Below are 16,465 nucleotides of genomic sequence, written 5' to 3'. Positions count from 1 at the left end.
CAAGATTGCTCTGAATGGTAGGAACTGTTCTATAACATTCTTGGAGCCACATTTCCTTAGTTTTACTTGATGCCAACGATGACTGGGCCTACAGTTTCTCCTGATGTGCTTTGGTCCACAGTAGAAAGTTTCTACCAACTTCTGCTCTGGATGGAGATATCATCAGAGGCAGGGGTATGTTGCAGAGAGTCAAATAAAATACTAGACTTCCTTTCTTCCAAACTAACCTTTGCCTATAAATGTCGGGCCCAAGGAAGGACTTCCATAGGTTTATAAATCAGGTACTAAAGCAAACCAAGAGTGTTAGCAACCAGGAGGTATCATGAGGGTCCATGTTTTGCCTCACATTCCACATCAACTGTGGGTCAATCAGTTTTCTGTTACTGTCACAAATACCTGAGATAATCAACTTATAAAGAGGATAGGTTTATTTGGAGTCGTAGTTTCATAAGTTTCAGTCCATAGTTGCCTGGCCCTGTTGCTTTGGGCCTGGACGGGCACAGTACAAAATGGCAGAAGCACATGGTGGAGGAGCCTGCTTATCCCTAAATGTAGAACTCAGAAACATTGCCCAGATGCTGACTTCCTTAGCCTTGCCATGTATCCACGATAACTACTACTGAGTTTCACTTCTTTTGTGGTTGAATCTATTTTTATAAGTATTTAACTTTAATCTCTCTTTAGCTCCCACAATATAGAAACATTCCCTACTGGGCAAGTGAGACTCGCCTTTGCCCTACTTTCTCCTGCTCAATGTTAGAGCCAAAGTCACTAGACACATCCCTTCACACTCATTTCTTAAAGCACCACAAAAAAAGGAGAAGTCTGGTGGCCACGTTGGAATCCCATGGCTGGCACCACACTGTCAACACCTGCTGAGTGCTTCTGAGGCTAATTCATCTTCCTAGCTAGAACTGGTAAGCCTGCTCAGCAGCACTGAAAAAAAAAAAAAATGCCCAACCAGTCAAATTTATTTCTTCTACTAGTAGAATAATTCATATTTGGGAATCTCCTACTGAGGATTCAGAAATCTGATTCCTACTGGAAGCACAGCATTTTCTTAGAGAGCCAAGGGCAGAGCATGCATTTTCTCCTTACCCTTTCCCACAACACCACAGAACACAGTGAGGGCTACTCTGAGAATGTCCCAACACCTGCATTTATGGCAAATCTTCCTGCACTGATGGATTTTGTGGGTCCAAGTCACAATGGCACTAAGGAAGATTCAACCTGAGAGACTGGCAGATACAAATCTTTCTTCTATTATGTGCCACTGATTGTTACTGTGGTCCAGTGTTTGTTTCCATTGAGGCGGACACATGTACTGGAATATCTAGGATAAATTTATCAGCAGAAGCATCATTTTAAATGCTAAATAAATACACATGGACACCTCAACCCCTCCTGTCAGGTTGCATGTCTGCTTATCACCAAAATCACTGCCAAGAAAAAAATATGTATTGATATATATGATTTTGGGGAGTGGGCCCATTCTTGGTCTAGCAAGACTAAGAAGAACCTTGCTAGGAAACATTGAAATGGCATTGAAAGGGAATAGAGATGGGGGATCCAACATGGCGGCGAGAGGGGAGGCAGCGCTTTCAGTACCTCCTCAACAAAGGGGTCAGAGAGACGCATGGATACGCTTAGATATGACCTGCTGAGAAACTCCTAGCAAAATTCCACTAAAGAGAGACCGGCCGGGAATTGGAAGGATTTTTGGAGGTGACAGTCTGCGCTAGACGAGTGAATCTCCGCCACGCAGCGCAGAGGTCCAGACCCGCCAGCCGCTGCCCGCGCGACTCGGCGACTGTCGGCTGCCTGCACGCCGCCCCTGCGTCAGGGCGGATAGCCTCCGAGGCGCAGCGCAGCAGGAGTGGTGCAGGGACTCTAGGAAGAGGTCTCTCGCCAAGCCTTCATGAAATAGCAAACCGGGAGCTGAAACCAACCAGAGACAGACCAGTCCCACCCCTCCCTTCGGACACTCTGGCAAGGAGCCTGGGGCCTGCCATAGCAGAGTGGTGACATCACCAGAGTTCCGCCGACAGAATTCCTTCCCAGCGGAATCCACATTAGCAGGTGTGTGACTCCCACCCCCTCCAGATACAAGCAGCCAGGAAACCACCGGGGGCGTGTCTGTAGGGAAGCAGAGGGGACTCCAGATCCCCACCTCCCCTTAACTCCAGCGGCGACACCCAAGATCTTAGCCGCCAGTTTCTGGGGGCGTGCCCACCAAAGGGGTCCTGAAAAATTTAACTGTTGGTTCCCAGATCACCCCACCACAGCACTGGGGCTTAATTGAATGACAGAGAGGGTGTTCATCGTTCGGGATATAGGACACGCGGTGGGGCTGCAAGTGTAATCAGATCCTTGGGGAACCGCCTCTGGTGAACAGGACCTGGCTGGCTGGCTGGGAGGAGGAACAGGGGGAGGGGCCGGATAAGTGAAAGGGCTCTGGACTAACAGGATTGAGAGACTCCCAGGAGCCACCGTACAGGGATTTCTGTCAGCACATAGAGGGCAGAAGCTCAGCTCAGAGGGCACAGCTCCGCCTATTGGAAGAGAAGAAAATGGGATTCAGCCATAGAGCAGGGGATGCCAGCATGGCAGAGATCTGATGTCATCGGAGAGCGGCCGAGGAGAAAACTTCATCGGTGCCAGCGGCGACGGAAACAGTTGGTCCCCTGGTAGGGAGGGTGAGTCACAGATACCCGAGTCTCTCTCGCTTTGTCGTTGAGCCAGAGGCGAGGAGAGGGGCCGCCGCCCACTCCCGCAAGGTAGGAAGACCTGCGACCAACCTGCAGATCAGGCCCAGCGGTCTGCAGGCGTGGTAAGAGGGGCAGGGCAGAGCCACCGCCCGCGCTGGCAAGGTAAGCAGACCTGCGACAGACCTGTGGATCAGGCCCAGCGGCCTGCCAGCGTGGTACACACTCCACCCCAACTGGAGTAGGGGCAGAGCAGAGCCTTAGCCCGCGCCCAGATCAGGCCCAGCGGCTCGCCTGTGTGGTGGTCAAGTGACCCCAATTGGAGTGGGGGCGGAGCGGAACTGACACCCTTGCCCACAAGGTGGGCAGACCTGCGACCAACCTGCAGATCAGGCCTAGCGGTCCCCGGGCGTGGTAGGAGGGGCAGGGCAGAGCCTTCGCCCCCACCTGCAAGGTAGGCAGACCTGCGACAGAACAGCGGATCAGGCCCAGGGGTCCGCGGGCGTGGTAGACACCTCACACCAATTGGAGGAGGGGCAGAGCAGAGCCCCTGCCCGCACCTGCAAGGGAGAATTTTCAACTATACAAGAGCAACATAAATATATAGGGGGGGGAAAAATTTCAAAAACACAACAGTTTCACCAAGAAGAAAGAAACGCAAGCAGTATGAAAAGACAAGGAAAGAAAGGATTACAAGCAATGCAGGTCAGCTCAACTTTAGAAGAGGTAACAGCTGCAGCAGATGGAATGTCAGATAAAGAATTCAGGATATATATGCTTCAGATGATCTGGAGTATCAAGGAAGAAATTAGACAGCAAAATCAGACAATGAAAGATCACTTCGACAAGGAATTACACAAACAAATCCAGGAAGCAAAGGATCAACTATACAGGGAGATAGAGGTTATAAAAAACAAACAAACAGAAATCCTAGAAATGCAGGAAGCAATAAACCAACTTAAAAACTCAATTGAGAGTACTACCAGCAGAGTAGAACACTTAGAAGATAGAACATCAGACAATGAAGACAAAGTATTTCAACTTGAAAAGAACATAGACAGCTCAGCAAGACTGTTAAGAAACCATGAGCAGAACATCCAAGAAATATGGGATAACATTAAGAGACCAAACTTAAGAGTCATTGGGATACAGGAAGGTATAGAACTCCATACCAAAGGAATGAGCAATTTATTTAATGAAATAATACGAGAAAACTTCCCAGACTTGAAGAATGAGACAGAATCCCAAATTCTAGAAGCCTACAGGACGCCGAATGTGCAAAATTATAAGAGATCCACACCTAGACACATTATAATGAAGATGCCCAACATACAGAATAAGGAGAGAATTTTAAAAGCTACAAGAGAAAGGAAGCAGATTACATTTAGGGGCAAGCCAATCAGGATAACAGCTGATCTTTCAACACAGACTCTGAAAGCTAGAAGATCCTGGAATAACATATTTCAAACACTGAAAGAAAATGGGTTCCAACCAAGAATTGTGTATCCAGCGAAATTAAGCTTCAGGATGGAAGATGAAATTAAAACCTTCCACGACAAACAAAAGTTAAAAGAATATGCAGCTAGAAAACCATCTCTTCAAAACATCCTCAGCAAAACATTACAGGAAGAGGAAATGGAAAATAACAATGAAAACCAACAGTGGGAGGTAGGACAGTAAAGGGGGGGGAATAATCAAAGAGGAAAACAAACCATGTTTAGTAACATAAATAAACAAATATGGCTGGAACAACAACCCATATCTCAATAATAACCCTAAATGTTAATGGCTTAAACTCACCAATTAAGAGACACAGGCTAGTAGAATGGATCTCAAAACAAGACCCAACAATATGCTGCCTACAGGAGACGCATTTGATAGGAAAAGACATACATAGGCTGAAGGTGAAAGGTTGGGAAAAATCATATCACTCATATGGACTTCGGAAAAAAGCAGGAGTGTCCATACTCATATCAAATAAAATAGATTTCAAGCCAAAGTTAATCAAAAGGGATAAAGAGGGACACTACATACTGCTTAAGGGAACCATACACCAACAAGACATAACAATCATAAATATATATGCCCCAAACAATGGCGCAGCTATGTTCATCAAACAAACTCTTCTCAAGTTCAAGAGTCTAATAGACCACCATACAATAATCATGGGAGACTTCAACACACCTCTCTCGCCACTGGACAGATCTTCCAAACAAAAGTTGAATAAGGAAACTATAGAACTCAATAACACAATTAATAACCTAGACTTAATTGACATATATAGAATATACCACCCAACATCAAGCAGTTACACTTTTTTCTCAGCAGCACATGGATCCTTCTCAAAAATAGATCATATATTATGTCACAGGGCAACGCTTAGACAATATAAAGGAGTAGAGATAATACCATGCATCCTATCTGACCATAATGGAATGAAACTGAAAATCAACGATAAAAGAAGGAAGGAAAAAGCATACATCACTTGGAGAATGAACAATAGGTTACTGAATGATCAATGGGTTATAGAAGACATCAAGGAGGAAATTAAAAAATTCTTAGAGATTAATGAAAACACAGACACAACATATCGGAATCTGTGGGACACATTGAAAGCAGTTCTAAGAGGAAAATTCATTGCTTGGAGTTCATTCCTTAAAAAAAGAAAAAACCAACAAATAAATGATCTCATGCTTCATCTCAAAATCCTAGAAAAAGAAGAGCAAAACAACAGCAAAAGAAGTAGAAGGCAAGAAATAATTAAAATCAGAGCTGAAATTAATGAAATCGAAACAAAAGAAACAATTGAAAAAATTGACAAAACTAAAAGTTGGTTCTTTGAAAAAATAAACAAAATCGACAGACCCTTAGCGATGCTAGCGAAGAGAAGAAGAGAGAGAACTCAAATTACTAGCATACGGGATGAAAAAGGCAATATCACAACAGACACTTCAGAAATACAGAAGATAATCAAAAATTATTTTGAATCCTTATACTCCAATAAATTAGAAGATAGTGAAGGCATCGATAAATTTCTGAAGTCATATGATCTGCCCAGATTGAGTCAGGAGGATATAGACAACCTAAACAGACCAATATCAATCAAGGAAATAGAAGAAACCATCAAAAGACTACCAACTAAGAAAAGCCCAGGACCGGATGGGTATACAGCAGAATTTTACAAAACCTTTAAAGAGGAACTAATACCAATACTTTTCAAGCTACTTCAGGAAATAGAAAAAGAGGGAGAACTTCCAAATTCATTCTACGAGGCCAACATCACCCTGATACCTAAACCAGACAAAGACACTTCAAAGAAAGAAAACTTCAGACCAATATCTCTAATGAACCTAGATGCAAAAATCCTCAATAAAATTCTGGCGAATCGGATACAAAAACATATCAAAAAAATTGTGCACCATGATCAAGTAGGATTCATCCCTGGGATGCAAGGCTGGTTCAATATACGGAAATCAATAAATGTTATTCACCACATCAATAGACTTAAAAATAAGAACCATATGATCATCTCGATAGATGCGGAAAAAGCATTCGACAAAGTACAGCATCCCTTTATGTTCAAAACTCTAGAAAAACTAGGGATAACAGGAACATACCTCAATATTGTAAAAGCAATCTATGCTAAGCCTCAGGCTAGCATCACTCTGAATGGAGAAAAATTGAAGGCATTCCCTCTAAAATCTGGAACAAGACAGGGATGCCCTCTCTCACCACTTCTGTTCAACATAGTTCTCGAAACACTGGCCACAGCAATTAGACAGACGAAAGAAATTAAAGGCATAAAAATAGGAAAAGAAGAACTTAAATTATCACTATTTGCAGATGATATGATTCTATACCTAGCAGACCCAAAAGGCTCTACAAAGAAACTATTAGAGCTAATAAATGAATTCAGCAAAGTGGCAGGATATAAAATCAACACGCATAAATCAAAGGCATTCCTGTATATCAGCGACAAATCCTCTGAAATGGAAGTGAGGACAACCACTCCATTCAAAATATCTTCAAAAAAAATAAAATACTTGGGAATCAACCTAACAAAAGAGGTGAAAGACTTATACAATGAAAACTACAGAACCCTAAAGAGAGAAATAGAAGAAGATCTTAGAAGATGGAAAAATATACCCTGTTCATGGATAGGCAGAACTAACATCATCAAAATGGCGATATTACCAAAAGTTCTCTATAGGTTTAATGCAATGCCAATCAAAATCCCAAAGGCATTTCTTGTAGAAATAGAGAAAGCAATCATGAAATTCATATGGAAAAATAAAAGACCTAGAATAGCAAAAACAATGCTAAGCAGGAAGTGTGAATCAGGCGGTATAGCGATACCAGACTTCAAACTATACTACAGAGCAATAGTAACAAAAACAGCATGGTACTGGTACCAAAACAGGCGGGTGGACCAATGGTACAGAATAGAGGACACAGAAACCAATCCACAAAACTACAACTATCTTATATTTGATAAAGGGGCTAAAAGCATGCAATGGAGGAAGGATAGCATCTTCAACAAATGGTGCTGGGAAAACTGGAAATCCATATGCAACAAAATGAAACTGAATCCCTTTCTCTCGCCATGCACAAAAGTGAATTCAAAATGGATCAAGGAGCTTGATATCAAATCAGAGACACGCCGTCTGATAGAAGAAAAAGTTGGCTACGATCTACATACTGTGGGGTCTGGCTCCAAATTCCTCAATAGGACACCCATAGCACAAAAGTTAATAACTAGAATCAACAAATGGGACTTACTCAAACTAAAAAGTTTTTTCTCAGCTAAAGAAACAATAAGAGAGGTAAATAGAGAGCCTACATCCTGGGAACAAATCTTTACTCCTCACACTTCAGACAGAGCCCTAATATCCAGAGTATACAAAGAACTCCAAAAATTAGACAATAAGAGAACAAACAACCCAATCAACAAATGGGCCAAGGACCTGAACAGACACTTCTCAGAGGAGGACATACAATCAATCAACAAGTACATGAAAAAATGCTCACCATCTCTAGCAGTCAGAGAAATGCAAATCAAAACCACCCTAAGATACCATCTCACTCCAGTAAGATTGGCAGCCATCATGAAGTCAAACAACAACAAGTGCTGGCGAGGATGTGGGGAAAAGGGTACACTTGTACATTGCTGGTGGGACTGCAAATTGGTGCAGCCAATTTGGAAAGCAGTATGGAGATTTCTTGGAAAGCTGGGAATGGAGCCACCATTTGACCCAGCTATTCCCCTTCTTGGTCTATTCCCTAAAGACCTAAAAAGAGCATGCTACAGGGACACTGCTACATCGATGTTCATAGCAGCTCAATTCACAATAGCAAGACTTTGGAACCAACCCAGATGCCCTTCAATAGACGAATGGATTAAAAAATTGTGGCATTTATACACAATGGAGTATTACTCTGCATTAAAAAATGACAAAATCATAGAATTTGCAGGGAAATGGATGGCACTAGAGCAGATTATGCTAAGTGAAGCTAGCCAATCCCTAAAAAGCAAATGCCTAATGTCTCCTTTGATATAAGGAGAGTAACTAAGAACAGAGTAGGGACGAAGAGCATGAGAAGAAGATTAACATTAAACAGAGATGAGAGGTGGGAGGGAAAGGGAGAGAAAAGGGAAATTGCATGGAAATGGAAGGAGACCCTCAGGGTTATACAAAAGAACATACAAGAGGGAATGAGGGGAAAGGGAAAAATAATACAAGGGGGAGAAATGAAGGTCAATAGGGGGGGTAGAGAGAGAAGAAGGGTGGGGAGGGGAGGGGAGGGAGGAGGGGGGATAGTAGAGGATAGGAAAGGCAGCAGAACACAGCAGACACTAGTATGGCAATATGTAAATCAATGGATGTGTAATTGATGTGATTCTGCAATCTGTATATGGGCTAAAAATGGGAGTTCATAACTCACTTGAAGCAAAGTGTGAAAGATGATATATCAAGAACTATGTAATGTTTTGAACAACCAACAATAAAAAAAAAAAAAAAAAAAAAAAAAAAAAGAAAGGGAATAGAATTTAAAACACATTAAAACAATCTGGCTTTACCCCATTTGTCTCTTCAGAGGGAAAACGGTCAGGTGGAGACCATTGGGCACATGGACTGCTGTATTCTTAGTCCACACTCTCCTGTTGAACTTCTGCAGCACACACAAGTCACCAAGTCCTGAGGAGGAGGAATTTATCAAAGGCTCCATTTATTTTTTTAAATTAATTTATTTATCCTAATTTGTTATATATGACAGCAGAACGCATTTCAATCCATAATACACAGATAGAGCACTATTTCTCATGTCTGGTTGTACACAAAATCACACCTTTCGTGTCTTCATACATGTACTTGGGTTAATGATGTCCATTTCATTCCACCATCTTTCCTACGCCCCTACTTCCTCCTTTTTCCTCCCTCCCCTTTGCCCTATGTAAAGTTCCTCCATTCCTCCCCTGATTTCCCCCCCCACCCCCATCCATATTATGGATCAGCATCCTCATAGCAAAGAAAACATTTGGCATTTGGTTTTGGGGGATTGGCCTACTTCATTCAGCATGATATTCTCCAACTCCATCCATTTACCAGAAAATGCCATGATTTTCTCTTTTAATGCTGAGTAATATTCCATTGTATAAATATACCACAGTTTCTTTATCCATTCACTGAAGGGCATCTAGGTTGTTTCCAAATGTGGCTATTGTGAATTGTGCTGCTATAAACATTGATATGGCTGTGTCCCTGTAGTATGCTGTTTTTAAGTTCTTTCGCTATAGACCAAGGTATGGGACAGCTGGATCAATGGTGGTTCCATTCAAAGTTTTCCAAGGAATCTCCACACTGCTTTCCAGAGTGTTTGCACCAATTTGCAGTCCCACCAGCAATGCATGAGTGTGCCTTTCCCCCGACATCCTCACCAACAATTCTTGTTGTTTGTATTCTTGATAGCTGACATTCTGACTGGAGTGAGATGAAATCTTAGAGTAGTTTTGACTTGCATTTCTCTAATTGCTAGAGATATTGAACATTTGTTCATATATTTGTTGATTGATTGTATTTTATCTTCTGAGAAGTGTCTGTTCAGTTCCTTGACCCATTTATTGATTGGGTTATTTGTTTGTTTGTTTGTTTTTATATTAAGATTTTTGAGTTATTTACATATCTTAGAGTTTAGTGCTCTATCTGATGTGCGTGTGGTAAAAATTTACTCCCATTCTATAGGCTTTGTATTCACCTACCTGTTTGTTCATTTTGCTGAGAAGAAGCTTTTTAGTTTGAATCCATCCCATTTATTGATTCTTAATTTTATTTCTTGAGCTATAGGAGTCTTGTTAAGGAAGTTGGAAGGCCCCATCTATTAAGCCACTACCTTTTGGCAGGATCACCTGTGTCAGAATCCAACATGATTATCTTTTTTTCTTTTCTTTTCTTTTTTTCTTTCATTTTTCTTTTCTTTTTGCTGATACTAGGGATCTGGAGGTCAAACCCAAAGGTACTGAGCTACCTCCCTAGTCCTTTTCTTAATCTTTTCATTTTGAAACAGGGTCTCACTATGTTGCCCAGGCTGGTCTCAAACTGGGGATCCTCCTGCCTCAGCCTCCTGAATAGCTAGGATTTCAGGTGTAATCCTAGCAGCCACCACCAGCCATCATCGTGTTCATAAAGGTCTCTATAGAATTATTCCATTCCTCATCTCTTCCCTTTAGTGACACAAAAGAGGATATTCTGGGGAAACTTTTTCAGGTTCTCCTCTCCATGTGATACCATTCTTTTGGGTTGATTATTTGTGTTTTCCCACCCCTGTACTCCAAATTCATACGTTGAAGCCCTATTTCCCACCCTTGACTGTATTTGTGTAAAGGGCCTATAAAGAAGTAATTAAGGTTAAATTAGGTCATTAAGTCGGGACTCTAACTAATAAGGCAATAGGGTCTTATAGGAGAAACGCTGGAGAGCTCTTATTCTGCCCTCTCCTTCCTGTCTGCCCCTCCCATCACATATGTGGGGAAAAGGAAGTCACATGAGCATACAACAAGATGGTGGCTGTATACAAGCCAGAGGGAGCGCCCTCACTAGAAACTGAACCCTGCCAGATCCTGATTTTGGAGTTTCCAGTCTCGAAAACAATGAGAAAATAAATGTACGCTATTTAAGTAATCCAGTCTGTGATACTTTGTTATAGCCGTCTTAGTAGACTAAAACAATTACTTGTTGCATATGAGATGCTGTTTAATGAGCCAGAGCTTGGCCAGGTGCAGTGGTGCACACCTGTAATCCCAGTGACTCTGGAGGCTGAGGCAGGAGGATTGCAAGACCAAAGCCAGAGTCTGCAAATTAGCAAGGCCCAAAGCAACTCAGGGAGATCCTGTCTCTAAATAAAATATCAAAAAAGGGTTGGGGATGTTGCTCAGTGGTTAAGCATTCCTGGGCTCAATCCCTGGTACCAAAAGAGAGGGGGCGGGGCCTCTTGGTAATAAGTAATAAAAACTGTTTCTTGCTTTTTGAAATAATAAGAGATTGTTTCAAAAGGATGTAATTTGGGGCTCTCAAAATTGGTGTAAAGCTGCAAAACATGTTTGGTATAGCAAGACCCATAAAAAATCTGAAGGGAAGAGACATCATGCATCAAACAAAGCATTGCTTCAGTCTCGGCATGACCAAGACCTCACAGTGGTGATGACTGGCACTACCATGATCAATTTAACCTCTGAAAGTCCTCTGCATCACATGCATAGAATTCTCTATGTCACATGTCCAGAATTGAAAGTCCCCAAGAGTAAGCATCTGATTGGTCAAGTTTAGGTTTTAACCCACCCAATCTGGCTGTACAAGAGGCCCCCACAGTGGAGAGAGGTAGGAACCTGGATGCCTTCTTGCCCAGACAAGGCTCAACAGGAGGATGTAAGCCCCACTAAGGAAATTACATACCTATGGGGAAGGAAAATGAGCACACTATGGCTCATAACAGCAAGGTATCAGTGTTGCTCCCAAAAGGACGTAGGTACTGAATATTGTGGTTCTACTCAAGTCAGGGCACATACATGCGGCATGTGAGCTGTTGAGAGGACCCAGGTAAAATTCATGGAGCTCTACTCGTGGAGAGTAGCTGTGGTCCTACTAAGCTTGACTTCCATGAGCTTTGATTTCACCATATTCTTGTACCACCCTTTTCTCATATTTCTCAAGGCAATGAACTGCTTGATATCACTCTGAACATCATACATGCTTGAACTTTCACACGTGTTGTACTGGACAGGTTTTTCACTATTCCATTTCTGAGCTTGGCTTTTTATAAGGCTCAGTGATTTTATAAGCATTTATCTACCTAGATCTTAGTGTAGGTGGCTTCTATGAGCATCCTGGGATAAGAAAGTAATGTTCTGTGGCCACAGATGACTCAATCCAACAAAGGAGAAAGAAACTGATTCATCCCTTGTGAATCTCTCTGGACTAAGACTCCACCTCATATTGGGAGGACCGGTGGACAACACACCAGAGGACATCATGTCTTCTACTTCTCAATGACCAAGTGACACATATTTCATGAGAACCATTTTCTATAAGATGTACCATTTCTCAGAAAGAACAGACACTGTGAAGTTATAGGACAATATTTTCTTGTCGACTTTTTTGTCTTATGCATATTGAAAGATCTGTTTTAGTCTTATTTAGGCATGAGTTTTATAATGTATCCCTTTCATGCACATCTAAAAAGGAAAACATAAGAGAAACAAATTGCAAACTTCTTCACATGCATGCTCTGACTCTTCTGAGTTGTTTTTTTTTTTGACTCAGATTCACTGATAACTGTTTTGCTACAAAACCTGTCCTCTGTGCCATGAAGGGTTTTAACGATACAGTATTTCTTAAAAGAATCCATCAAAGAGCTAAAAGCCATTGGTGCTGAGTGCTTAAGCTAGCTCTGACATTATTTAGAGTTTATTTCAAATTCCAGGTTAGGAATTGCTAACCCCATCGGATTCACCACTTTTCTCTTTCCTCTTCCCCACAAGATAATTTGTACCCTAGGAATTATGAGTGCTCCACGATTGTCCCTGGGACTTTTCTCGGCTGCTACTTATTCCATAGATTTGGATGCTGACCTTGTTAAAGATTAGGGGATAGCACCTGAGTAACCACTGCTGGCTGACTGACTGACGGCAATCATAAAACACTGAATGTAAGATATATGTAAATCTCCGAAGCACTAAAACTTTAGAAAATGGGATTATAGAGTCAATTAAATATAAAAGGTAAAAAGTCCTTTAGAAACTTAGCAATAATGCAAAATGAGTAAAGAAAGTTTAATTGTGTCTTATAACAGTTGGTGCCACACAGAACATGGGCAGGAAGAGTAGTTCCATGATAATGAATTGATTTTGAATCCACATTTGTTTCATAGGCTCATCACACCATTAAATGTTAGAGTGATCCCTCTGTATCCTGTCCCTCTCACTGTTTGGGGATCTAATCTTATCCTTCACACCAAGACTTTCCTGAGCTTGAGCTTGGAGGAGGTAAAGGTACCTTGATTTGAAAAGTTGATATCAGTGAGCAGGCAGGTTTGGGGTATCCTTGGACATTTGGATGGGAGAGGGTATCCTTGGACACTTGGATGGGAGAGGACTAGACTGTGGTCTGAGTTCTAAAGGATTTTTTTTTTTAATAGGCCAGAGCATAGATGGTTGAACCAAGTTTAAGGGCAAGACAGTTAGCATTAGCCAAGGGCACATGGGGAGTCCAGAGAGATTTGCAAATTAAGCCACAGGCAACAATATCTGAGCACATCAGCAAGTCTTTGTTACTGATTTCATCTATACTTCCTGGCAGCGCAAAGGCTGGGTACGACCTGTGTTGGCCTATGTCTAAAGAAATGACCAGTAGGTGAAGGGGACTGAACCAGGTGTAGAGTTTGACAGGTCCTGAGGCCCATGTGGAGTTAACAGCATCTTCTCATCTTTGAACATATGGTACAATAGAGGGTTCTTTATCTGGCTCTCAAAAGTATTTCCTGATCATGTTCCATGGTCACACTGGATCACCCTGTCTGTTCTCAGGGGACAGCTTAATTCCACATGTAGAAACAACCATGGACGTATTTTCTTCTAATGTTGTTGAACCCAATCAAAGATTATGACAACTTGAAACAAAAATGAACCTTTCTTCAAGGCATGGCCACCCCACCTCCACACACACAGCTGGAGTTTCCTGCTAACAGGATTCTTGAGTATTTGGAGGTCCTGGCCAACTGACAAAACAATTTGCTCATGATGGTGGCTTAATGACAAAGAGGAAATCTCTTATGGACTGCTGGGGTAGCAAAACCTGTCCAAAGAACACAGCTTTGTGTTGCTGTAGCCACAGGGAACAACTGGGCTAGGGATTCTTTTATTTTCCACTGTGAATGTTCCAAAGATGACAAGCTCTGCAGGAAATCCTGGGTCCTACATAGACACATATATCCCTGCTGCTGGTGTCATTCAGTCCTAATCAAGTCCTACATCACCAACGGGCTTATCCGCAATGGAAAGGAAGAAAAACAAAACTCAGGTTGCAAATCCCCGCCTACAACTTGCTTTTGACAGCATTTCCCAGTGCTCTCCAGGAGAGAGGAAGCGTTGGAAATGTTCAGTGCAAGCAGCAGCAGGGCAGAGAGCTGGCAGGAAGTGGGCTTGTACTTAAAGGATTGTTTTATTTTCATAGCTTAAGTTTAGTTCATTTTGGTTAGCCTTATGGATTGGATCAAAAAGTCAAGTTTTTGACCTGGAAGTCAATCTTTTCTAGAAGTTGAAGAAAAAGGACACCGGGTACTGGTATGAATATTAAAAAAGATGATGGGAGGACATTGTTTTGGACTATGCTTCTGTACTAGGCCCCCAAACCAGACCAAACCAAAATGAAGTCACTCATGCTAAACGCTACATCATCAAACTGAAACTTTAAGGAAGCAGATAGATTGCCCAAACAAACTAGTTTTTCCTAAAAAAAAAAAAAAAAAACAGGAGATTTTGATCTACCTGATTCAACGAAATAAAAATGTCCCCTTGATTTAATCCTTACCCCCCAATCTTATTTTAACCATGTTAATCATCTTTTTGTCACTATGACAAAATACCTGACAATAAGCTTATAAAGAGTAAAGGTTTATTTTGACTCATAGCTGTGGAGGTTTCAGTCCATGACCAATTGGCCCCATTGCTTTGGGACTACTGTGAGGCAGCACATCATGGCAGGGAGCACATGATGGAGCAAACTGCACATCGTGGCAGCCAGGAAGCCAACAGAGAGAAAGGATGAGACCAGAGTCCCACAGTCCCTTTCAAAAGAATGCCTCCAATGACCTGAAGATCTCCCACTAGGCTCCCCTTCTTAAAGGTTCCACAACCTCCCCATAGCATCATGGGTTGGGGACCAAGCTGGTGACACATAAGCCTTTGAGGGACATTTATCCAAATCATAATATTAACCAATCAGGTTTTCTTTCCCATTTGTTCTGTTTCTTTGTTCCCATATTACAAAATCCACTGTTTGGCTATTGCCCTTGGAGAACCCTCATTCCATTTTGTAGAACGGAGGCCACTCTAATGCATGAATCACAAATAAAACCAATTCCACCTGAAATAAATCTGTTGTAATTTTATCTTTTAGCACAAATACGTATTTTCTAACCTCTTATGACATAAACTGAATTTGTTAGCAGAAATCATCAAAGGTTTATCTACTTTACCCCAGGCCAGAATATCTTCCATGAATTTATTCACAATTTCCTTGCCGCCCACCCCCTCTTTTCTTGATGGGATGATCTCTTCCTTGAGTACATTATGTGACATAAAAGTGTCTTAGCAGACTAGAGTGAGTGTCTCTGCTGATCTGTAAGAATGAGACACCATGCTGGGAGAAGTCAGGTGGCAGGGGACTATGGACAACTTCAGGAGTTCAGAATGTCTCCCTGTTGATAGCCAGTGAGGAAATAGAGACATTAGTCCTACAACCTCAAAAAACCCGAATTCTGTGTGAGCTTGGAAGAGGACCCAGAGCTCTAGGAAGGAACAAACCCCTAGCAGATGTCTTCGTCATGTTTTCTATCACAATGCAGGAAGGAAACACATTCTCTATGCATCAAGTTTTGAAGGACATTTTATATACAGTGAATTTTGATAATAAATGTCTCTATATTGCCCTCCAAAGCCATAACAATTCACACTGTCCTCATGATGGGTCACTGTAGAGAAGTTTCATCCCCACCACTTATTAGGGCTTGATTGAGCATGACCCTGTTCACTAATGAAGTTGAGCATCTTATATTTTTAGGCCCTTGGTTTTCTTCTTCTATAAAAGGTGTTTCTGTGTTTTTTTGCTCATTATTCCATTGGGTTATTTAAGCTTTTTTAATTCGATTTATAAAAACTATTTTATAAATATTGAATATGAATCCCTTTTCTATTATATATGCAAATATATGGAATATATAATATATATTCTATATTTGCATCTCATATTTTTTTCTAAAATTTCTTTGTTTTTCTTGTCATGCAGAAACAATGTGAAGTACGATTTATAATTTTTATCTGTTTTGTTTTTTTTAAAGAACTTCCTATTTCAAGATTATTTGAAATATCCTTTTATGTTTTCTCAGAATTTTTTTATAGTTTTGTTCCTATGCTTTTTGCTTCCATTCCATCTGGAACTGAGTTTGGGGCCATCCACTCTCCACCCACCCTGTCTGGCATCCACTCCCAT

The sequence above is a fragment of the Marmota monax genome, unplaced genomic scaffold (genome assembly GCF_021218885.2).
Source record: "Marmota monax isolate L192 unplaced genomic scaffold, Marmota_monax_Labrador192_F-V1.1 WCK01_AAM20220418_F8-fsc00066, whole genome shotgun sequence".
Classification (NCBI taxonomy): domain Eukaryota; kingdom Metazoa; phylum Chordata; class Mammalia; order Rodentia; family Sciuridae; genus Marmota; species Marmota monax.
This window is presented reverse-complemented; position numbering follows the sequence as displayed.